Raw genomic sequence first — 24489 nt, 5'->3', positions numbered from 1 at the left:
GTAACAATAGGCTCGCACCTGATTCCTTGGTTTCTTCACAATAGGCTACTAGAAGATCCCCTAATTAGGCCTCCACACAAATTTATAGGATTGATAACTCTTTTGTCTTAGAGATTCATCACATATGTGCTTAAGATTTTTTTTTACATATAGTCAATACTTCAATACTTTTGAGATTTTAGGCCACTAATGATTCATACAACAATAATGGTAAAAATGAGGGTTATGAAGGGTTTCAAGGTCTTCCTGTTGTCCTCAAATTTCAAGAACATTATTTAACTCATAGAAAATTATCCTCTTCAATAAAGAACCTTTTTAGATCCCTCTTAAATCTTTGAAAATTGCAAGTTGTGAATCTTTATACTTTTCTCTTGAGAACTACTTCTTTGTTGATTTATCTTAGCTAGGCATTGCCTAGCTCACCTAGGGCTTTGTCAAACAAATGCTTGCATACATTTTCTAGGCCGTTTCTTTCAATATGTTACACATTAGGGTCTATAGTCTTGGAATCCAAAATTCCATGGAAATCACATAGTAGAAGCAAGAGCTATAGCCTGTTAATTGTTGAGAACTCAAAATAGGACATCAAACTGTTACTCTTAATGAAATTTACTAAAACATTCTAAAACATGATTATAGGTCTAATATAATGCATCTATAATGAATAATACACAATATAAAAACTATTAGATGTAGAAAAATTATAGTAACATTGTGATTGTCTACCAAACAATAGATGGGAAAGGCACCATTCTTTTAGTCACCATAAGCCTTTTCTTCATTTGGATCTTGATACTTTTCTATTTCGTAGAGGTAGAAGGTGATGCTAGCTCTTCTTGTGGAGGAGGAATGGAAACCTATTGAATCTCTCCCTCTTCTGACTAGCTGGGAACAAAGGGAGGCAATTGAGGGTCATCTTGGACTTGAGCAGCTCTAGTATCCTCCTACCCTTGTACAACTTCTTCTTGTTGCAGGGGAGGCACCTACTCTTCACCCTCTTGTACATCGACCCTTTGAGGAGAGGTCCTTTTCCTCTTGTTCTTCCCTTTCCTCCTTGGAGGGTGATAGTATCCAACTGGGAGGTCAAGTTTATATACTATTTTGGGCATAATGGGAGACAAGGGTACAGAGGTAGGAATTGTAACTTTCTTTCCTCTACCTTTCTTTAGGTGGGCTTGTGCAAGTTGGAAACGTTTCTTGATCCAATCCTTTATCATTCTAATAACATGCCTCACTTGATGGTTAATATCATCACCCTCCTCCTTGTCAACCTCGACATTCATGATGAATCTTTCTTCAATTTTGTTCAAGTTGAATAGGGGGTCCAGTAGCTCCCTAAAATCTTGTTGCCTTATTTCCTCTAGAATATTTAATTTAAGAGCCTTCTTTGGTAAATAAAAAGTCTTCCTATAATAGTCCCTTTTGCAGACATCATAGTCATTTTTTGTGTTCACCCGATGGTCTTCAATGGCCTCTTTGTGATAAAATTCTTTACAGCTAGAATCTCCATTTTGCCAATATTATCAAAATAGGGTTGGACAGAGTTTGATTCAATTAGGGGATAATGTTCCCACTCCAACTCAAAGGATGGAATATCTTTTTTCATTTCACCTGGTATGGTCCAATGACTAGGGGCCATGTCCAACACGGTCTCCATTGTTTTCTCACCCTATCAAATGTAGATTTAATCTGTCATGCAATCTCCAATAACACCAATTTGTCACCTGAATAGCTAGGGAGGTTTTTAGGGTTGACAAAGGCACCTGCTACCCATAGATATAGGAATGTCTTAAACTAGATGTAATAGGCCCTAAGAGCTATTCTCTATGCTATTACCTAATTGGATAATCTCTTTACATAGTCTCCCTCTATGAATCAAATGATTGAGAAATTGAAAGCATCATTTGCAATCCTATATTCCTTTCTTTGTGCCAAGAGCTTCTTCCTCGCCAATTGAAGGTAAACAATCTAGGACAATTGGGTCCTACATATTACTTCTTTTATACAACACGAGGTGGTTTTTTTCCCTAGCTACTAGTAGATAAACCATGTAGAAAGTCATATAGAACTTCTTCTTATTCTTAACTACCCCTAATTGTTCACACAACTTTTCACTTAATGTGGTGGCCTAGTGTAGTGGCATCTTTGCCATCTTGATTATCTCAATGAAGTTCACCATAAAAATAATCAAATGTCATGTTTCTATTAGAATGATGACCCTACTTAGAAGAATGATGGAATAGCCAATATCTTCCTTCATGTACCCCCTAGTCATGTCCACCTTTCATATTATCCTACCTAGAGGAGTCTTTTCAATGAGGGTAGATGATTGAATGATTTCTATTGCCTGTTTTAGGTGTTCCCTATACCACCTCTCTGTTGCTTCATATGAGAGTCTTATGAATTGATCTACCATTGGGAGATGAAAGACCCTTTCAATATTGTTGGGTCATAGGTCTAGTACAACTTCTCTAGTTACACTCTTAACCACTCTTTCTTTACAAACAAAATGTTCCTCCAATGTCATGATCAACTCCACTGATTTTACTAATGTTGGGTGCAAGGCTACACTTACCAACTGTGATCGGATCAAAGTGGATAGTAGAGTTGATCTCTTTGTGGGTTTTTTTTAGATTCTGAGGAACTCTCCCAAGTCTATGTGTCCCAAATTACTATCTTTAATCTCTGCATATTCATCCTAAAATCTTGACTTGGATGGGACCCCTTGGAACTTGAAAACCACGAGCTTAGGTGCCATTTTCTATCAAGATGATAATGCCATTATATTTGTACAATACAAGAAAGACATTTATTAATTCATAATAAAAAATTTTAAAATACAAAAAAGAATTCTATTCCCCTCTTTATTTAATGAAAAAAAAGGTGCACTTTTTTAATTTTCTAATTTTATTTTTTCATTTCATAAATTTTTTTCTTCATTGTTAAGGTTTTTTGTGAGCATGGAGGTAGATGAGTGCATGGTGTAAAGTGGTTCACATGGCACTTTATGGTGCGATGAGGTGCACGTGGTGCAATTCAGTGAGTGTTGTGTGATGAGGTGTGCATGGAGTAATTTGGTCAGTGTTTGTGTTTTATGTATTGGTGTGCGCATGAGTCATGTGACATGGTGGTGCACATGGCATCATGCATGTGATGCGGTGCATGCAGCATGGTGGTGCATGCGACACAAGAAGTGGAGGTGCACATTTTAATGTGCTGGACATTACAGGTTTGAGTGCAACAAAGTACACACGTAGGGGTGGTGTGCATTATAGGTGTATGACATGGTGGTTCATGTGGCATGTGGCATGTGGCATGTGCATTTTTATATTCATGTTTAGTGCACTTGTTGGTAGGTGCGGCAGAGAGTTTGAAGATGAGTGTGATGTGTGAAGAGAGTTTGGTACACCATGATCCTGCACATACCCATAAGGATTTAATGGTCATATGCAATATAAAAAGAAGAATGTCAAACTTATTGAAATGGGTGAAGACAATTGATCAAGGAAGAAACTCATAAAGACTGAATTATTGGTATATACTTGATGAAAACTCATCTCTTCATTACTAGTGAAGTCTACAACTGCAAAAAAAAATATGTTTGTTCGTCTTAACATGGCATTTTTTGCAAGTTTCTAAATTATCTCTATTTATGCAAGTCTTTGATGTATTGGAATACAAATTTAAGACCTTAAAGAACTCCATAGTGATCCATATTTTCTTTTTGTATAATTGAAAAAAAAAATTAGTTTAAAATCAAAACATAAAAATTAGGAACTTCAAATTTTTTTAAGCAAATAACTTTGCTACACCTTTTTTAATCCTTAAGAGGGAATATTTTATATTGATTGTAGGCTCTTGTGCTAGAAAAAAATGAAATGTAGAAAGTATCAAAAATATACTTAATAGAATTTAGTTGCTCTATTATTTAAACATATCAACTACAAATCTATACTAAGTAATATTTAATGGAATATTTAAACATATCAACTACCACTCTGTGTCTTTGGTATTTTGATTTAATTTTCATAATTAGATACTATTAAAAAAATCCAATCTCATCATCTTGGTAATCCTAATAATTATTTTTTAAGATTGCTTACTTTGTATATAAAAGTATTAACCATTGTGCAGAGGTCTTGCAGTTTTATGAGGTCCTAGACTACACAAATTCATGGGTAATACCAAATTTTTCTCTAAGTTTTGGATCAGAATACTTAGGAAACAAAATTTTTATATTTTTGAGATTGTTTGGGGGAATTTGAAAATACATACTTCAATAAAGGATTTTTCTTAAAGTAGATGTTAGCCAATACAAAAGTTGAATGCACTCTTATTTTCCTTGTGGTTGTTTTCCCTAGCCATTACAGGGTAAACTAGATAGTATTTATGAATTCATTCCTTAAAAATTCCATATTAAATGAGAACTATACTTCCACATAGTCCACACCTATGAATTTTAGTCCTCTGTCTTACACATTTAGAAAAAAGCATTTAAATTATTATATGATAAGTTGAATTTTATGTGTAGGGAAAATATGTGTAAAAGAAAGCACCATTGTTATGGAAACTCTTCATTCTTTTGGTGCTTGGAGTTAGTGGAATATGCATTTGTTATGGAACATCTTTCTTGTCTAGAGAATAAAACAAATAAAGTACATTGTCAACAACTACATGCTCATAATTTTCCTATTCATTATCCTCAACTAATTAATTATGATAGGTATTTAATGCTAATATGATGATATCTTACATTAGGTTGTATATTCAAGGTTTAATTTTGATGAATATTTATTTCTGACAATGTAGTTTACTTTCTTTTATTTTTACTGTTAACTTACAAAAAAGAATGCTCTTGCAGTCATGTACACAATTTTGTGATATTGTCTATGCAAAGGTCTAGAAGTGGATGGTTTGAAATGCTTCTTAACAACCACCCAAATATTATTTTACATGGGAAGATATTTGCAAATGAGATCCAAAGGGAAAGTTTTTCTTCCAAAAAAAAGGTTTTGGATGTAGTGTATAATATGGACTAGAATAATAGTGCTTTGAAGAACAATTGCACTACTGTTGTTAGATTAAAATGGATGCTTAATCAGGAAAATCAATCTATTTTTTCTCATCTAGTGCTTTTGACTATTAATAGATCATATTTTACAATTCTATTTTTTTAAAAATGTTTTCATTTAACTGGAGCATGGGAACTATTGTTTTGAAATAGACATTCTTGTAAAATCTTCTTCTCATTGAAATTTTCAATTTCTTTATGATTGATTGATATTTGGAAGGGTAATCTCTCTACAAGGGTCAATCTCATAGGGTTAGCAACCACAAAACAAGAGTATATCTTCTGCCAAAATTTCTTGGGACTTATCACTTGCTCCAAGTATGTTGCCCTATGGAAACACTGCTTGATTGTCAAAAATGTAATCAACCTCTATATTTAATAATTGAATACATATTAGCATAATTTTGAAAGGTTTTTTTTTTTATAAATATTTTTAATTATTTAGAATTTCATTAGATTTCTAGTTAAGTTTATCATATTTCCTTGAAATATTGCCACTTTGATATATCTTAAAGTAGTGATGTCAAGGTGCACTTTATGAGCCACTTAAAATGAAACTATAGAGATCCAAAACCTTGGCATGTTTTAGTAGAAGAAAATGCTACTTCAAAATTTGCATATGAGCATTTTGTTTTAAGATGATTCTAGGCTCCACTATGGGTCAACTAGTTATTTTTCTCAGTTTCTTCATGGCATATTTATAGTACAAGGGAACATAAATTGTCTATAATTTTATCATTGTATATGTTCTCTTTAGCCACTGCCAAATCTTAAAATATTTGGTCATTAGAATATATTCACTTATTTGCTATCCAATTTTTTGTGGATGATTCCAGGTGGATGCATTGATGATATTCTATAAAAGGCAAAATAGTTCGTTTAACAAGGAGTGGAAAAATTCAATAGATTCAATTCCTAAGTAGTGGTTGGCCTTTAATTTGCATATGCAATGTCCAATGAGTATAGTGATCCATGGTTGCTAATGAAATCTTGAAACTAATTGAGAAATGAATAACCCATAGTAAACCACTTATAATATTGTACCAATTAAAGAGACTAAGTATAAATTCATATAGATAATAATCACATTTAGATATCAATTTCCATTTTTCAACTATGCCAAATAAGCCCAACCTATTAAAGTGATGGAGACACATAAAAAATTTCTAACAACATTGTCTGAGTGGATATGATGGAAAGAGTATAGGGTAGACTAACTAGTTTATGCCACCAACCCACACTAGGATCTTGGTGTTCTCCTACAACCTAACTTGGTCTATAGGATTTCTTGCAACTTAGAACATCCCTTGACTTTCCCTAACCTTCCCACTATGTGAAATGATCAAATCTTGCTCCATTACTCTCTTATTCTCCTAGGAATGCAATTCTTCCAAAAGGAAAATGTAGGTCTACCAGGGTTCTACAATGCTCCCTATCCCAAAATATTTTTTTATGATTTTTAAGGTGCTATTGGAACACTTTTAGTATTCTTGAATGGGAGGTAACAATGGGCTCGCACCTGATTCCTTGGTTTCTTCACAATAGGCTACTAGAAGATCCCCTAATTAGGACTCCACACAAATTTATAGGACTGATAACTCTTTTGTCTTAGAGATTCATCACATATGTGCTTAATTTTTTTTTTTACATATAGTCCATACTTGAATATTTTTGAGGTTTTAGGCCACAAATGATTCGTACAACAATAATGGTAAAAATGAGGGTTATGAAGGGTTTCAAGGTCTTCCTGTTGTCCTCAAATTTCAAGAACATTATTCAACTCATAGAAAATTATCCTCTTCAATAAAGAACCTTTTTATATCCCTCTTAAATCTCTCAAAATTTCAATTTTTTAATCTTTATACTTTTCTCTTGAGAACTACTTCTTTGTTGATTTATCTTAGCTAGGCATTGCCTAGCTCACCTAGGGCTTTGTCAAACAAATGCTTGCACACATTTTTTGGGCGCTTTCTTTCAATATGTTACACATTAGGGTCTATAGTATTGGAATCCAAAATTACATGGAAATCACATAGTGGAAGCAAGAGCTATAGCCTGTTAATTGTTGAGAACTCAAAACAAGATATCAAACTGTTACTTTTAATGAAATTTACTAAAACATTCTAAAACATGATTATAGGTCTAATATAATGCATTTATAATGAATAATACACAATATAAAAACTACTAAATGTAGAAAAATTATAGTAACAATGTGATTTTCTACCAAACAACACCTAAAACTAGGAAAAATGTATAAAAATCAGTAACAGTTTGCTGTAGTAGTACAATGCCATGCAAAACAAAGGCTTACAACACTTGGTTTGGGTTATTCAAACCTTAAATATTCTATCCCATGGTATTAAGATATTTTTTATGGCTTTTCAAAGTCAAATTATAAAAATAGGTCTTTTAGCAATAAAATGGAAAAAGTTGAAAAGTTGCTTCAACAACTTTTAAATGTTACTAGCAAAGTTTAAGCAAATTTTCCTCTCAGGTAGAATTACTTGTTTCCACCTTCTAATACCATGCTATACCTTCCCAAAACATTCTTGGGAGTATTATCTTGTTTCACTCTAGATCTCCAAACTCTTGAAAACAATTGTTCCATATGGTGTCAAGTATTACATAAAATTGCATTATTTAGGCACTAAGGTCTTCCAAGCTAATAGTCCACCTTGGAAGCTCTTCTAAGGTGTACATATGATCAAAATTAAATAAAGACTCCTCACTTAACCTTTCACCAACATGAGAAGAAAAATAACTCCAAATGATACCACTCTAATGTCAAGATACCATTCCCACCAAAGACCAAAGAGGAATCCTTAAAACCTATCATAGCTTAGGCACACAAACATGACCTATAAGCTCTTATTGTATTCACATGCTTCTCTAAGAATTTCATCACACCAAAAATGACATGGTGGAAGCCTTGAAAGGGTGATCTTACACCATACTCCCCTCTAACACAAACTAAGGTAATTTGGTGTCAAGAAGAGTTGGATCAATACCAAAGTTCTTGAAATGTCCTTCCTCAACCCAGGTAGCTTTAGATTTAGGCTCATCCTTCCATTTAATTAGATGTTCCATATACACTTGATGCCTTGTAGCTTTCTTCATGCTAGATTCCAATACTCTCTCTACTTTGGTTGGCTTCTTCCTGGGCATTGCATTAGTATCAAGGTTTTGCAAAGCTCTTGGTGGAGCTACATTTTGCTTATTGATTTCTCCCTTAAATCTGATCAGGTCTACAACATTAAATACCAGTGAGATGGATACATCTAATGGTGAGTCTAATTTGTAGGAATTCTCACCATATTTAGATAGAATTTTTCATGGGACAACTATTCTCATTTGGAGGTTAGTGGGCATACCTGGTTTCATTCTTACTTTGTTAAGGTGGACCATAACATAGTCCCCAATCTTAAAATATACTTCTTTCCTCTTCTCATCCATTTTGACCTTGAGTCTTTGGGTAGATTCCAACATAGTTTTCTTCACTTATTCTTGAACTTCTTGAATAGTTTGAGTGAAATCTTTAGCTTGTCCACTCTTTAATTCCATAGGACCTAAGTCTCTTAACTCACTCAATCCTCCAGGGTGACTACCACATACTATCTCAGAAGGACTTCTTCCTATGGTCCTATTAACACTATAATTATAATCATATTCAGCCTGAGAGATAACAAGATCCCAAGTCTACCCATACCCCTTTTTTAAGGACCTTAACGAATTCCCAAACACAGTATTAATGACCTCAATTTGACCATCAGTTTGAGGATGGTATGCTAAATAGAAAGAGAGATTAGTTCCCAGCCTCTTCCATAAGGTTTACCAAAAATGACCCATGAACTTGTTGTCCCTATTAGACACAATACTAAAAGTGAGTCCATGAATTTGTACTATCTCCTTGAAGAAGAGATGTGCTATAGAACTTGCATCATGAGTAGTCTCACATGGAATGAAATGACTCATTTTAGAGAAACTGTCTACTACAACGTAAATGATAGCCATACCTAATTTTGTTTTAGGGAGTTCAACCACAAAGTCCATACTTACACATTCCCAAGGCCTATTTGGAATTGGCAAGGGTTGATAGAGTCCTACATTACTTGAACCTCCTTTAGCTCTTTGACATATTCCACATTGCTTAACATATCTTCATACATCCTTTGCTAACTTAGACCAAAAGTAGTATCTCTTTACTAATTCTAATGTCTTTATTATACCAAAATGTCCACTCAAGCTTCCATTATGCTTCTCTTGAATTAGATTTTCCCTCATGGATCCCTTAGGTACACATAGCTGATTACCTTTAAATAAAAATCCATTTTGAAGGGCATAATCTATAAAATCACTATGAAAATTATTCTCAAACTCTAGGCATACCCTGTAGGCTTGGGAGAAGTCTTCATCCTCTTCATACAAGTCTTTAAAACCTTCCATTCCAATGATTTGTAGCTATACTTCTTGGAAAGTCAAAAGCTTCCCACTTAAGGCATTTTCTACCCTATTGAGCTGCCCCTTCTTATGCTTGATTGTGAATGTGAAAGAATTCCAATGCTTTGTAGTTGTACTTTCTTGGAGAGTCAAAAGATTCCTACTTAAGGCATCTGTTGCCTTGTTGAGCTGCCCCTTCTTATTCTTGATTGTGAATGTGAAAGATTTTAGATAATCTATCCACTTCAAATGCCTATTACTAAGCTTCTCTTGAGTGTTTAAGTAACTCAAAGCCTAATTATCTGTAAAGACAACAAATTCTTTGGGTAGGAGGTAATGTCTCCGCTTCTAGAGAGATTGTACTAATGCATACAACTCCAAGTCATAAGGTAAATATTTCTTCTTTCCCTTATTGATTTTCTTGTTGAAGAATGCCACAGGTCTTCCTTCTTGACTCAAGACACTCCCTACTACTACATTACTTGCATCACATTCAAGAGTGAATAATTTATCAAAAGTAGGTAAGATTAAAATGGGTTTTGTAGCTACCTCTTGTTTCAATGTCTGAAATGCTTTCTCTACTACCTCAATCCATTTAAACTTTTTTTTTAGCCATCCCTTTTATGGTTTCTAATATTGGTGCACAAATCCCATTGAAGTTCCTCAAAAACTTTCTATAAAATTATGTTAGGCCATGAAAAATTATAACCTTAGTCCCTATTCTAGGAGTAAACAAATCCAACATTTCCTTCACTTTTAATGGGTCCATTTTTAGATTATCCTTGGACACCGAAAAGCCCAAATAAACCAATTCTTCATGAATAAATACACACTTTTCTATATTAATGGCTAGTTTCTCTTCCTAGAGTCTCTTTAGGACCAACCTAACATGTTTGAGGTGCTCTTCTTTTGTCTTTCTATAGATGAGTATATCATCTAGATACACAACCACAAATTTTCATGTGAAGTCCTCCAAAACCCCATTCATTAATCTCATGAAAGTTCTTGGCGCCTTTGTAAGCCTAAATGGCATTACAAGCCATTCATACAACCCATCTATGGTTTTAAAAGTGGTCTTCCATTCATCACCCTCCTTGATTCTAATTTGGTGATAATCACTCTTTAAATCCATCTTAATAAAGTACATAGCACCTCTTAAACAATCCATCAAGTCTTCTATTCTTGGAATAGGGAATTTGTACCTAATATTGATCTAGTTAATAGCCCTTGAATCTATACAAAGCCTCCATTTTCCTCCTTTCTTTTTTGATAAGAGCATTAGGACAACACATGGACTAATGCTCTTCTTAATTATCCCTTGATCCAATAATTCTTGCACTTGTCTTGCCACTTCCTTATTCCTATCTAGAGTAAGCTTATAGGCTGCTTTTTTAGGTGAAGAAGCTCTAGGTAAAAAATCAATTTGATGGCTAATTGCTCTCTTAGGTCATAATACTATTGGTGTTCCATCTAAAATAATATTCTTGAAATGATCAAGAATATGCTGCACTTCAAGAGGTATGCGCTGAAATTTAGTATCTTCCTCCTTTGGCTAGACTATAATGGCACATACTATGGTCTGCTCATCCTATAAAGCTTGGAATAACTCTTTGTCACTACTAAGTAACACACTAGGTGTTTGTGAAGCTTCCCCTTCATTTACTATTAAGGACTAAATTTTGAAAGTCCTTCCATATTTCTTGAAAGAAATGGCATTTCTTCTCCATCATAGATCACCTTCCTATCAAATTTCCAAGGTCATCTCAAGTGAAGATGGCATGCATCCATGGTTAAGACATCACAAAGTACTTTATCTTTATAATTTCTAATAGAAAACTCAACACGTGTTTTCTCATTAACTAGTACACTTTGTTCTTGATTCAACCAAGTCACTTTCTAGGGATTTGCATGGGGAATATTTGTAAGTTTTAGCTTATTTTTTGCCTTCTTTGATATAATGTTATCTGTAGATACTGAATCCATTATAACCTTGCAAAGTTTTCCTTGAATCTCTCACTTAACTCTAAAGAGAGCCCTCCTCTACTTAGGTTCACTCTGATTGAGCTATCTTATGAGAACCTTTCTTATCATCAATTTCTCACCCATTTCTAATTCTAATTTTCTAACTTCATTAGTGCTTGAGCTGCCACCATCTTCTTTAGCATAAGCCACACTTTTTTCATTAATAAAGGTTGATGGTTTATCAAGACACTTGTAGGCAGGATGTCCAAGTTTTCCACTTTGGTAACACTTCATGGTGTAAAAGTAGGAGTTTCTCCTTCTTCCCCCTCTTCCTCTATTTCCTTGATATCCTCTTCCCCTATCAAAAGATCCCCTTGTGCTGATTTCAAAACTTTGTTCCAAAAGTTTACTTTCCCCTATGTTTCTTGATTCACCACCTCTACTAGAACCACCTCTTTGACCACCTCAAGAATCTCTACCTCTTCCCCTATTCTTGGAAGTAAAATCCTACATTCTTTTTCCTTTCTCTTCCACTTTTAGGTCCATTTTATAAAATTGATGAAATTTTTTAGTAGTGGCAAGGCTCATTTCTTCTTGAATAGACCATTTGAGTCCATTTAGATATCTTGCCAACCTGATACTTTCATCTTCCACCACTTTAGACCTTAAACATAGCTTTTGGAATTCTTTTATATAAGAATGTACATCCATGTATTTTTTCCTTAGATTTTGTCTCCTCCTATGTAGCTATATTTCATAGTTTTCAAGAATATAGGCTTGTTTGATTTTAGCCACTATTCCTTTCTAGGGAGTAATAGGACATTTTCCTTCTTTTTCCCTCTCTATTTGTACAAATTTCCACTAGGTGAGAGTAGTGCATCTCAACCTTGAGCTTGCCACTTTAACCTTTTGAGCATCAGGGAAACCATCACTTTCAAAATGGTTGTCCATTCCTTCAATCCATTCCATGATGAGATTAGGATCATCTTGCCATTGAATAGAGGAATTCCTTCCAAGGGTTTACTATTTATTGGTTTTATTGCCTTCAAGAAAGGCTCTTCTAGTAAAATAGGGTCTAGTGTTGGAGTTTCTTCTTCCAACTCAATGTCTTTTTCCTTTAGCCTCCTTCTCTTCTTTCTACTCCATCTTGTCCTTGACTTTATCTATAGTGTCCTAGATCTCACTCAAAACCTATTCTAATTGTACCAATCATTCTCTCAAAGGCCTATTGTCTTCTTCCTATTCTTCTACCTTCTTAACCAATTCAGAATTTTTCACCATTGTGTTGGAATCACTAGATTCACTAGGTGACTGCATTCACCTTGCTTTGCATTTTCTTTGTTCCACACCTTTGTAGGCTCTAATACCAATCTAATACGGAGAGTCTAGGGTAGACTAACTAGTCTATGCCACCAACCCACACTAGGATCTTGGTGTTCTCCTAACATATAACTTTTTCTATAGGTTTTCTTACAATTTAGAACATCCCTTTACCTTCCCTAACATTCCCAATAGCTAAAATGATCAAATCTTGCTCCATGACTCTCTTATTCTCCTAGGAATGCAATTATTCCAAAAGGAAAATGTATGTCTACTAGGGTAATCAACACTCCCTAGCTCAACCAATTTTTTTATGAGTTTCAAGGTATTATTAGAATAGTTTTAGTATGCTTGAATGGATGGTAACAATGGGTTCATACTCGATTTCTTGGTTTCTTTACAAAAGGCTACTAGAAGAGCCCCTAATTAGACCTCCACCTAGATTTTTAGGGCTGATCAATTTTTTTTCTTAGAGATTAATAAAATCTTTCCTTAATAAAATTTGTTACATATAGTCCATACACAAATATTTTTGAGGTTTTTGGCCACCAAAAACCTGTACAACAATAATGGTAAAAATAAGGGTTTTGACGGGTTTTAAGGGCTGCATACTATTCTCAACTTTCAAACACCTTATTCAACTCATATAAAATTATCATCTTTGAGAAATAAACTTCTTATATCCCTTTGTAATCCCTCCAAATGGAAATTCATGAATCTTTATACTTTGCTCTTGAGAACTACTTCTTTACTGATTTCTCCTAGCCGGGCATTGCCTAGCTCACCTAAGGCTTTGTCAAAAAAATGCTTGCACACATTTTATAAGTCCTTTAATGAAATATGTTACACATTAGGTCTTTATTCTTGGAATCCAAAATTCCATGGAAATCCCAAGATAGAAACAAGAGCTACCAACCTGTTCATTATTGACAACTCAAAATTGGACAACAAACTATTAGTTTTAAAGAAATTTACTAAAACCTTCTAAAATAGATTAAAGATATAATATCATTAATGGATAATGAATAATATAAAATATAAAAACTATAACATGCAAGAAAAATATATTAACAATGTTATTTTCTAACAAACAACACCAAAAACTAGTAAAAATGTATAAAAATTAGTCATGGTTTGCTATAGAAGTACAATGGCATACAAAACAACGGCTTCATGTTCTTCCAACCTTAAATATGATATAAAATGGTATTAAGATAGGTTTTATATATTTTTTAAAGTCAAATTAAAAAAATAGGTCTTTTAGTAACAAAATGGAAGAAGTTGAAAAGTTGCTTCAAGAACTTTTAAAATTTACTAACAATTTTCCCTCTCTGGTAGAATTACTTATTTGCACCTTCTAAGACCATGCTAGATCTTCCAAAAACATGCTTTGGAGTATTATCTTTCTTCCCTCTAGGCCTCCAAACTCTTGAAAAATATTATTCCATATGGTGATAGGTATTACATAAAATTGCATTGTTTAATCATTAAGGTCTTCCAAGCTAATAGTCCACCTTGGAAGCTCTTCTAAAGCACACATATGATCAAAATGAAATAAAGACTACTCACTTAACCTTTCAACAACAAGAGAAGAAAAATAACTCTGAATGATAGCAACCTAAGGTCAAGAAACCATTCCCACCAAAGACCAAATTCAAACCTTTAAAACCTATCATAGCTTAGGCACACAAAGATGAGCTATAAGATCTATTTTGTATTCACATGGTTCTCTTAGAAGTTCATCACACCAAAAAAAAAATTGTGGGAACCTTGAAAGCATGCTCCTACATTGGGATAATCTTGATCCTATAGGACTTGAAGTTTAGCATAAAAGATTTTATAAGGCGGTTCTAGAAGGAATAATTCAACATCTATAAAATCATGAGATTTTTCTATATTAGGTATGTCTGCAATTATTTTATAGAATGGTGATTCTACTACTTTTCCTTTGTTGGGGTTTATGATTCACAAAGTTATTTTTGCCAATCTATTTTGTTGTAAATATATGTTCAGGTGCATATAAAATTTTCCTAATGTTGTAGGCTTAGGGTGATTGTGAGTTGTGCAAAGGAGAAAGAGAACAAGGTCATCTAAAGCTAATCTTTCTAGTTCTTCATTGTATGGTGCTATGAAATATAATAGATAAGCTTTGGCTTATTTTGAAGAAAAGGGGCTATCAGTAATCTTCCTTCTTAGATGCCTTGATCCACCTCTCTTCTTTATGAGAACAATTGGAGAGCCTGACACATTTCTAGACAACACATCAACCATATCCCTCAATATAGTTTCCCTACCTGTGTTGCACAAGTAAAGAAATAAAGAAAAGATATGGTCTGCAAGGAAAACATACACAACCCAACCTTAATTTCCATATAAGCTTCATAATAGAGCAAGTCACTAATGGGCATTAAAAATAGGGCACATACTACCTACCAAAGGAATTGTAAATCTAGCATCTAATGCTTTTATGATGTCTAGAGCTCCCAATTAGGTACAGGATGTGAGTACACTTACAAATGTAAACTCATTTGGTTTGGCATCTTGTGTCAATAGCTAGCTACATAGAGAGGAAGTGGAGTTGGAGTGAGAAACATGGGGGAGTAGGAAGATAGCTGACTGCAGGTGTGTAACACATGCTTTTCACCAGGTGTTTGGACATTGTGAGTTAAAACATCTACCAACACTAATCAGCAACAAAAATTTTGACAAAAATTTTTCTAGTTTGGAAGCTACAACATGAGGAAATTTTGAGGTCTATCACCCACAAGTGAAAGCCTATCGACAAAAAGAATTAATGACTTGCAAGAATGACTTCAAAATCATGCCCTATGGAATCACAAATGATCCACCACCACAACACTATAGATATCCCAAAATTATGTAGCTTACTATTCTTAAAGTAGATCAAAAGTGCCTAGGCTTGAGTATAGAAATAAAGGATATCATTTTAAAAAAATATATTAGGGATAAGTTTTCTAGAGAGAAGATTGGACTTGTGGCAATTGAAGGGACCTTGACTGATAAGCCAAGTAAGTAAGAGTGCTTTTATCTATATCTATTAGTCCTTATTCTCTTATGATGGTTGCAATGAGAATCAAATATGAATGTAGTTGGGATCTTGACTAATGAGCCACAGGAGATTAAGATCACTTAAATTTCTTTCTACAAGTCCTTATTATATTTTGATGGCTACAATAAGGAACTAAGGAAACTCTAAAGCTTATGTAAAGATATTATCCTCAAAAGCCTCTTGTGGTCAAAGCTATGAATATTGGAAAGGATATTACAATTTAATGGATACCTTTCATCATTACTAGTTATTATCTCAGCATATATCATTCATGTAGTTATTGCATGAATTTGGTAATCAAACATAATGAAATGATAACCTAAAAAATCAAATACATCCTATTCTCACTTGAAAATTCAATGAATTTCAATGTTGTATAAATTTTATCTTTCAAAAGGTAATGTAAAGCAACATGTAGAAATGCAGTATCTTGCAAACCTAAATCTGTCAAATTTCAAGCTCAATTGAAGGAATAAGCTTCTAGAGAATTTCTAGTGGTTACTATAGTTTACACATGTGACAAATGTGGTCATACATTCATATGCACTTCATGTTTGTAGCTAATAATATGTAAACTTACATTGGTCAAATTTATCACACTTAAATTGGTTGGTTACAACTTTAGGATTTTGACCTCATTCATAGTACAAAAAAGCCTTATCTTTAATTTTCTTATTCTCAAGTTTTCTTTGATCACTAGCCATTTCTTCTACTGTCATAATGATAAGTTTATCAGGTTTGATCTCCCTCAAAAGCATGCTCCTTCACAAGTCTCGATTACTTCCATCTTCAAGATTAACCATTACAGACCTATACTTGACCTTCTGAGATCCATCAAAATAACCTAATTTTTCAAACATCACTAACTCAATAGAAATTGCAACCCATATTGGATCACATGAATTCACTCTCCCCAAGTGCTCCCTGTCAACTTCTATCTACACTCTAGAGAAAGCTTCTTCCATAATACCATGAAACTTGTCAAACTTTAAAGTGTTACACTTTATCATACTTGTCAACTTGGGAGGACCATTTAGTGATGGAGATTACTTCTTAATGCTAATATATTAAGAAGAAGATAAAATGGCTTGTACAAAGGTTAGCAACAACAAAGAAAATGGTGGATGAAGAAAGGGAGGGTACCATGCAAGGTACTCCTATGACACTAAATGGCGAGGCTCAAGGGTTAGACATCCTTAGAGATGAATAATGTATTAGTTTAGTTTCAAGGTAAATGCAATGAAGAATCTTTCATTGTAGTATGGAGGCTAAAGATGAGGTGATGGGCCATGATGGGTAATTGAAGAGTGTTTTTTCTATTAGTATGGAGATGTTTTAGGTTGTTGTAAAGGCACCAAGGTACTTTTGGATGGTACAGATGGTATATTCACATAAGTTTGCATTAGAGACACTAATAGTCCAAGAAAATATGCATTACTATGAGTAGAACTCATTATTTGTAACCCTTGCATTAGTCAAAGTTGAGGTGGATTTATTTATTATTTGGAAGATTGTTGATAAGTTCATATTTTGAAGTTTTTGAACAATCAAGGGGAAGTCTAATATCAAACTAGCCTATCATCTGTAGCATGAAAATTATTAGAAAATAACCAATCATATGATGATTTTTTGGTTTTGTGAACATACCTAACCCATTAGTGATATTTCTCATATAAAACTATTGCAGAGATTTTGTTTGAAACCTTTTCTTTTATTCAAAATCTATGTAACTATGGGATAGTTTGGGAAATGAGTTTTTTTCTCTACATAATGTGACAAAAAATGGTAAATTCAATTTTGATATGTTTAGATTTATGCCTAGGGAACTATAATAATAAGCTTAGTTTATTCCACTTAAAAATAATTGTTATTTGAATTATATCTATCTAGTAAAAAATATTCCTTGGTTCTTTGTAGTGTAGAATGGGGACTCACACCCCCATCCCAAACCTCAAAGTACCCATCCCTGAGATGTTAGTACACCAATTACTGAAGTACCCAAGTATCCCTACCTTGCCATTTTGCAATCATGCTGCCACTAGGATGGATACTTGAATTTTTATTTCAATTTTGATTTTTGAATTTTACTATGTTGAATGTTCAATGGTTCTAGTTCATGTTGTAATTTTTTTATGTTCATGTATTTGACTACTATAAAAGGACCCTCCCTTCTCCATCTTCCTCTTACTAGTGTCCCCCAACCCCCATCCTAGAAACTCATCTTAGCATGCTTCCACCTTGATGTACCCTAGTACTAGTGTTAGACAAGTTTTTTGACAAAAGGATTTCATTTTCTCTTTTAGTGACATCCTCCTTTCTTTATGTACAATTAAATAAACTTAGCTAATTGGATTGATGAGAACCAAATAAATTTCAAACAATTATTAAATCCTCAAGATTAGTTGCAAGAATAGTGTATCACATGCATAGAAGAATAATGTAATATCTTACATCCAAAAACCTTAACTTATATTTGAGTTTTTTATTAGTGAATGAAAGGGTTTGGTTCTTCATATATGTCAAATGTAAATATGATTAGGTTTTGTGAGAGGTTTGTAGTGGAAATATTCAATCCACCTGCACCATATTTATCGTGAAACCTCTTCTAATAAAGACAATCATTGAGATTTAAGCTTCTAGTTTGAAATATGGCTATAAGGTATGGGAAAATAATGTTACAACATCAAAAATATATTATGGTGATGTATGGTGTTTAGAAATCAAAAAATTCACAAAATTTATATCTGCTTACGAAATTTTGTGATACCAAAAAATGTTTGATAGATGGGACTACTGTAACAAATAACCAAATACATGATCATTTATTTTAATGCTTTGTATGATGTAAGATAATTTACCATATCAATAAGAGACCAAAGGCCATAGACATTCTTAATATTTTCCACAACAATATATTCTCTTTTTGAAGCTTAAGTTTATTTTTCTTGCTATCAATATTTTCATTGTTCTATTTGGCTTCCACTCTCCAACATCACCTGATACATGAAGACAATATTTTACAAATTGAACAAAACTTTAGATTGATATATTATGCTATTTAGATATTTTTTAAGCAAAAATGTAGATTAACCATATCCAAGAATTTTGTTACAAATTATATTGTAAATGTAATAACTAAAGAATACTAAAGACCTTAAGAAAAATATTTAATTGTATGAAGCCATCCATCAATCATGACTTCATTTGTAAGATCACAAGGCTTGTAATAACCAAAAAATAAAGTTTTCCCTCGTATGTAGACCTCTCTGTGTGGCACTTGTAAAAATGCATCATATCCCATATCCAAAATATACTCAAAGTGGGCCTCAATATGTAGTAGATGTGGACCAACTATATCAATCATTGAAATGATAGTTGCAATTGAAACAAACTTCCTACACAAGTTTTTGTCAAACCAAGTAATAGTAAAACAAGTCACAACTGAGAAATAAAAATATTGTAAAAATTTATTATTCAAATTAGATAATATAAAAATTAAACATAAATTAATAATCAAGTAGTTAATAGACACATGCACTTTTAAGACTATACATTGGATGAAAATATGTAGATTATAATTCATATCATGTAGTTTTCATCTTCTTAATATATGAAACGAGAAATATCTGATACATACATTATATCTTAGATACACCAATGATATATTTATCTGGTGATATATTTTTTTCCTTCCACTTATTAAAACATGATTACTAATGTGACTAAAAATTAAACTAGTTCTCATAAATGCAATAGGTAGTTGTTCCCTTACAGTCATGAAAGTATTCAAAAACTCATCCATTGTAGCATGTTGGGTTGCCTGATATGAACTCTCTTGATCCTTGCCAAATCTTTAGAATATTTGTAATGGTGATCTCATGTATAAGTATGCCTCTTATAAGTTATAATCAAGATGAATCACTATCTTTTTTTTATTATGAAATAAAAAATCTAAAAATTAAAAATATTTCTTTCAATTTCCCCTTTTCATGATGGTATATTAATTCTTAGTTGTTTCTTTTATCCTCAACACATAATCATGGGATATCTATTTCATTTATGCAATAAATTCAAACAATCTTATGGTACATTCATAATGAGTGGTAACTAACAATTCAAGGCCAATTGACTAATAATATACATACAGGAAAAAACATATTTTCAATTATTAGAAGGACCATTCCCTATGAATTTTTTGTTATCTTAAATGGAAACTATCCTAGAAAAAGCATGAGAGTTCATATTTATAAAATTTTCACTAGGAGAAATCTCTAGGATAGGAGAAGGAGAATGAGGAGTACCCCATCAGGCTGCTATTGTAGGATGTGAACATTTAGATCGAAAGACTCAATTAAAATATTTTCATGCCATGAGGTTGGTTGCATTATTGCCACATGTATTTCTCATTATATTGCAAAATTATCAAAACATTAAGAGCACATGTGGACCCTATAGTTGGAGAAGGCCCTATCCCATGTTTAGTTCAAAACCTTCAAGCACCTCTAGGTTGTGAGGGGGAGGGGAATGTTGTGTATGAGTGAGAAAGAAAAAAGGAGGCTACATTTGCACTAGAACTTCTTGTAGTGAAGCTAGAGCATCAATGAATCATTATAGATGCTAGTTCTCTTTTGGTCATGTTTCTTTACTAAATAGGTATGAAAATGGCTCTCGTAGTCATATTTTGATTGGTGTCCTTCGATGAGCTATTACTACTATCACAAATCTAGCCCATGAAAATGGAGCTAAAAAAACTCTTGTGAGAACAAAAGAAGGAATTCCTCCTCTTAAATATTTTCTTGATTCAACTAACACCATGGTGCAATGATAAGAAACAAGTGCTATGTGAACTTTGGCATTACAAAGTGAACCAAAAAAGAACTAGATTGTAGAATGCCACTCAATTCAAACTATTATTCTAGTGCTACATTATAAAGATGTTGGCTTCCATAATGAATCAATTGGTGTAATTTGGAATTTGGTGCACTCATGTGTTAACATAAAGAAGGAGGTTCTTGCTGGAGCTTTGCAACTAGTAATTGGTCAATTGAGTTCAAGGAGTCATGAGAGCCAAACATAACTTGCTTTATTATTGAGGAGATTTACTACAATAGATCATAAATTAAAGGTGGAAATCATCCAAAGAGAGTTTTTTTGACCTCTTTCAAATATGTTTTAGATGCCTAATACTGAACTAAAGGAGATGGAAACTTTTTCTTTGGGTAGATTATCATTGAATTCAAATAACCAAGATGGGATTTTTCATGATGGTGGATTAAATCCAATGCTGGAGCTTCTTGATTCTTAAAATGGATCTCTTCAACATAATTATTTTTCTCTAAATGAGATGGTAGGTAATCAGGACAATGTTTTTGATATTGTAAAGGGGGGAGGAGTAAAATAGTTGCAAGATATAGAATTGATTGTCTAGTTTTCAAAGGATTGTGTGGCAAAGACCATGAAAAGGATAGAGGAGATAATTCATGGAAGAGTATTGAAGCACTTGCTATATATGATGCATCTATCTAAAAAAATGTTGAAGACAAATTTCCTTAAAAATTTTTCATTTATATTCTCTCAATGATCAAAGGATGATTTTTGTTGATAACAATGGTTTGGAAGTCCTTGTAGGTATTCTATCACCAAGTGCTATCTCAAAATTACAACGTGATGGTCTTTTTGTGTTGCATATTCTAGCAAATATGACTCCTACACAATCTCCAATAGATGTGACTCTTCCACCTCTAATACATTAGGTCTACTTAGGGAAGGAATATGTAAATAGTAACACATTGTTAGATGTTACCTTTTTAGTGAAAGTTGGGTCATTGTATCCTCATAGAATTTCACTACTGACATTATTAAATACATTTGGTACCATGTTTGATGGAGAATAAAGGAAGAAAGAGGCAAAGGACATTGAAATTCCAAATATAAGATGGGGATTTTTTGAACTAATGATGAAATTTGTTTACATAGACATGGTAGATGGTACAATAGATATAACATAGGATGTTCTTAGGGTTGTGGATCAACATCTCTTAGAAGGGCTTAAAATTTCATATGAATGTGCAATTTCACAAGACCTCAATGTAGAAAATTTTGTAAATGTTCATGATCTTTCTCAAGCCTGCCATGCAACTTTACTAAGACATACCTATGTTTTTTTGCTCATTGAGAAATATATATATTTCTACAATGCTTGGCTATCTTCTCTTGTAAAACACATTCTCTTAGATATATGTTAGTACTTACTTCTAATATTACATCCATAGCCTCAAGTTCCGTCATAGAAGAAAAAAATCATTATTTTTTTTAGTAATTGGGGGAGATTGCATGTAGTTTCATAAAATTTAATTTAGGGTTGAAAATATCTAAGGGACTTCTTGTTAGTGACCAAAATTGCATGTAGTTTCATAAAATTTAATCAAGGGATGAAAAGCTTCAAGGGACTTCTTGTGTGTGACCAAGATTTCATATCGTACAAGATGTCAAGGAGATGAAATAACAAATACATGAATCTATATAGAAGATAGGGTTTGAATAAAATTTTCATAAACAACTAATGTACAGGGATGTATAGAAATCAAACATTAAAAAATTTAGCAAATTATAGTGCTAGCAAGATTTTCAAACACAAAAAAGAACCTAGAAGAAGAATAGTTATCCAAGTCATAGAGCACCAAGTGGTTTTTAATTTCCCCAATTTTTTTTATGAGATTCATAAATTCCTTTCCTAGGTTCTCTTTTGTCTACATCTTCCCTATGCCTCTATACCTTCAAGTAAAAATTAGGTAGAAGATTATTTCATTAAAATATTTGTATCATGAAGCATGGAAGACTTCAAAGGACTTGTGTGGATGAGTTTCACTCCTATTTCCTCTTCAATTCTCATTACCAACAATTTTTCACACCAATTTAGCATTTTTTTTAGTGCTAGATGTTAAAATGCCATTATTTTTTATCTCATTCATTTGTTATTATTTTAATTAGCTAAAAATGTCACAACTTTAAATTTATTAATTTTTTTATTTTTTAAAATTAAAATTATAATAAATAATATATTAAATATTATGCATTTAATTTTTATTATTTTTATATAATATTTATTTTCTAATTTAATAAAATCTATATACTAGATAGTGAAGTCATGAAAGGCTTGCATAATAATTCAAATATAAATTCTTTTGACATGGTGGTGTCACCCACTCTATGGATACAAATGTCCTTTCAATATGAACATTTTAAATTAAGCATATATATTCAACAAAATCAAAAGTTGCAATCAAGAAAGTTACCTTGGCCAATATTGCCATGGTGAATTTCCCTCCAACCATAACTTGATTGTGAGTTATTGATCTAAATTTATAGAATAAGCTAGTTGGAGATGGACTTCTTAAGCAATAATCCTATTAGGAGGAAAACATTTCTAGTGAAATGGAACTTCTAATTTATATATTAGTGGATTATTATTTTATGAAATATTATTATATATGGCTAATATTATTTTATTCATTCATTTTTTTTTGGCCAAATGATTATCTATGACTAACTATGTAGTCATTTATTTTGTAATCTTTGTTAAGGTGACTAATTTTTATTCATCCATTTACTCATTTTTTTGGTAGAGTATTTTGTCACTTTTATTTGGTTGATCTTGTGATTCTACCTAATGACTAAATTAGTCACGTATTTAGCCACCTATAGTTGTAAATTACAAAAAAAAATAGAATGTGATCAATTTTAGTGAAGTGACTAAAAATGTTAGTTGTGTGACTAAATATTTTAGTCACATAGTCACATATTTATCAAAATGTACTAGTGACCCAATAACTTCTAAGAAAAATTATCATATTAAGTCTTAACACTCTCCCAATTTTTCCACAATTAACAAAGGAAATAGATACAGGGATAGCTATGCCATCTCCCACATGATATATATGAGCATATACTAGTGATCACAAGCTCCAAAAAATCTCAAATCAAAATTAAGTGAAAATTAACATCTAAGAAGATAACAAAGAACAAAGAGAAATCATACAATATATAACATATATCATGTCCTTCTATACAAAACACTAGATATAAATTGTGCAAAGTAAGATCTCCTACATAAAACTTTTAATCCTAGATTGGTTTTGACAAAGTATTTGTTAATAGTTTTTCTTCCTTGTTCTATCAAGTACCTCTGGATTGAAAGGTACAACTCCTTTTTAAATTTGAGATATGTAATGGATTTTATTTTGTGGATTTTGGGGGTATGCTCTTAATTAAAGAGAAGAAGAGGAGAAAACCAAGTTGCTCAAAACTTTAATCAACTTAGACAATTAAAAGGGGGACTACTCACAACATGCAATATATTTTTACCTAAAATGGAATGAAAGGAAACATGAATTGCAAGTTATAATAGAAGAAGGAAGAAATGAAGAGATGGTGAAATAGGTAATTCCTAGACTACACAATTAGCTAATGTTTTGACAACACCTAGATTGTCTATCTTGTAGCTTCTCCACACACTACTTTCTAGCTTCCTCATGCAACTAACTATACTAAACACATAAAATATGACATGGAGTGTAGAGGAAAAAGAGATGCTTATGTCAAAGAGAGTAAGACACACTATATATTC

The 24489-nt window shown here is 32.6% G+C and overlaps 3 pseudogenes; 2 read left to right on the top strand and 1 right to left on the bottom strand.

Moving 5' to 3' along the window:
• Positions 1-3162: 3162 nt before the first annotated feature.
• LOC149579862 (uncharacterized) lies at positions 3163-15104 on the top strand (annotated as a pseudogene).
• A 1142-nt stretch (positions 15105-16246) lies between these two features.
• LOC149579861 (transcription elongation factor TFIIS pseudogene) lies at positions 16247-17883 on the bottom strand (annotated as a pseudogene).
• A 628-nt stretch (positions 17884-18511) lies between these two features.
• On the top strand, positions 18512-22108 carry LOC149579860 (ARM REPEAT PROTEIN INTERACTING WITH ABF2 pseudogene; annotated as a pseudogene).
• The last annotated feature ends 2381 nt before the right edge of the window (positions 22109-24489 follow it).

The sequence above is a fragment of the Cupressus sempervirens genome, chromosome 1 (assembly GCF_028749045.1).
Source record: "Cupressus sempervirens isolate cs-2001-9-10 chromosome 1, ASM2874904v1, whole genome shotgun sequence".
Classification (NCBI taxonomy): Eukaryota; Viridiplantae; Streptophyta; class Pinopsida; order Cupressales; family Cupressaceae; genus Cupressus; species Cupressus sempervirens.
The sequence above is the reverse complement of the archived record's forward strand: the minus strand, read 5'-3'. Positions and strand labels throughout refer to the sequence as shown.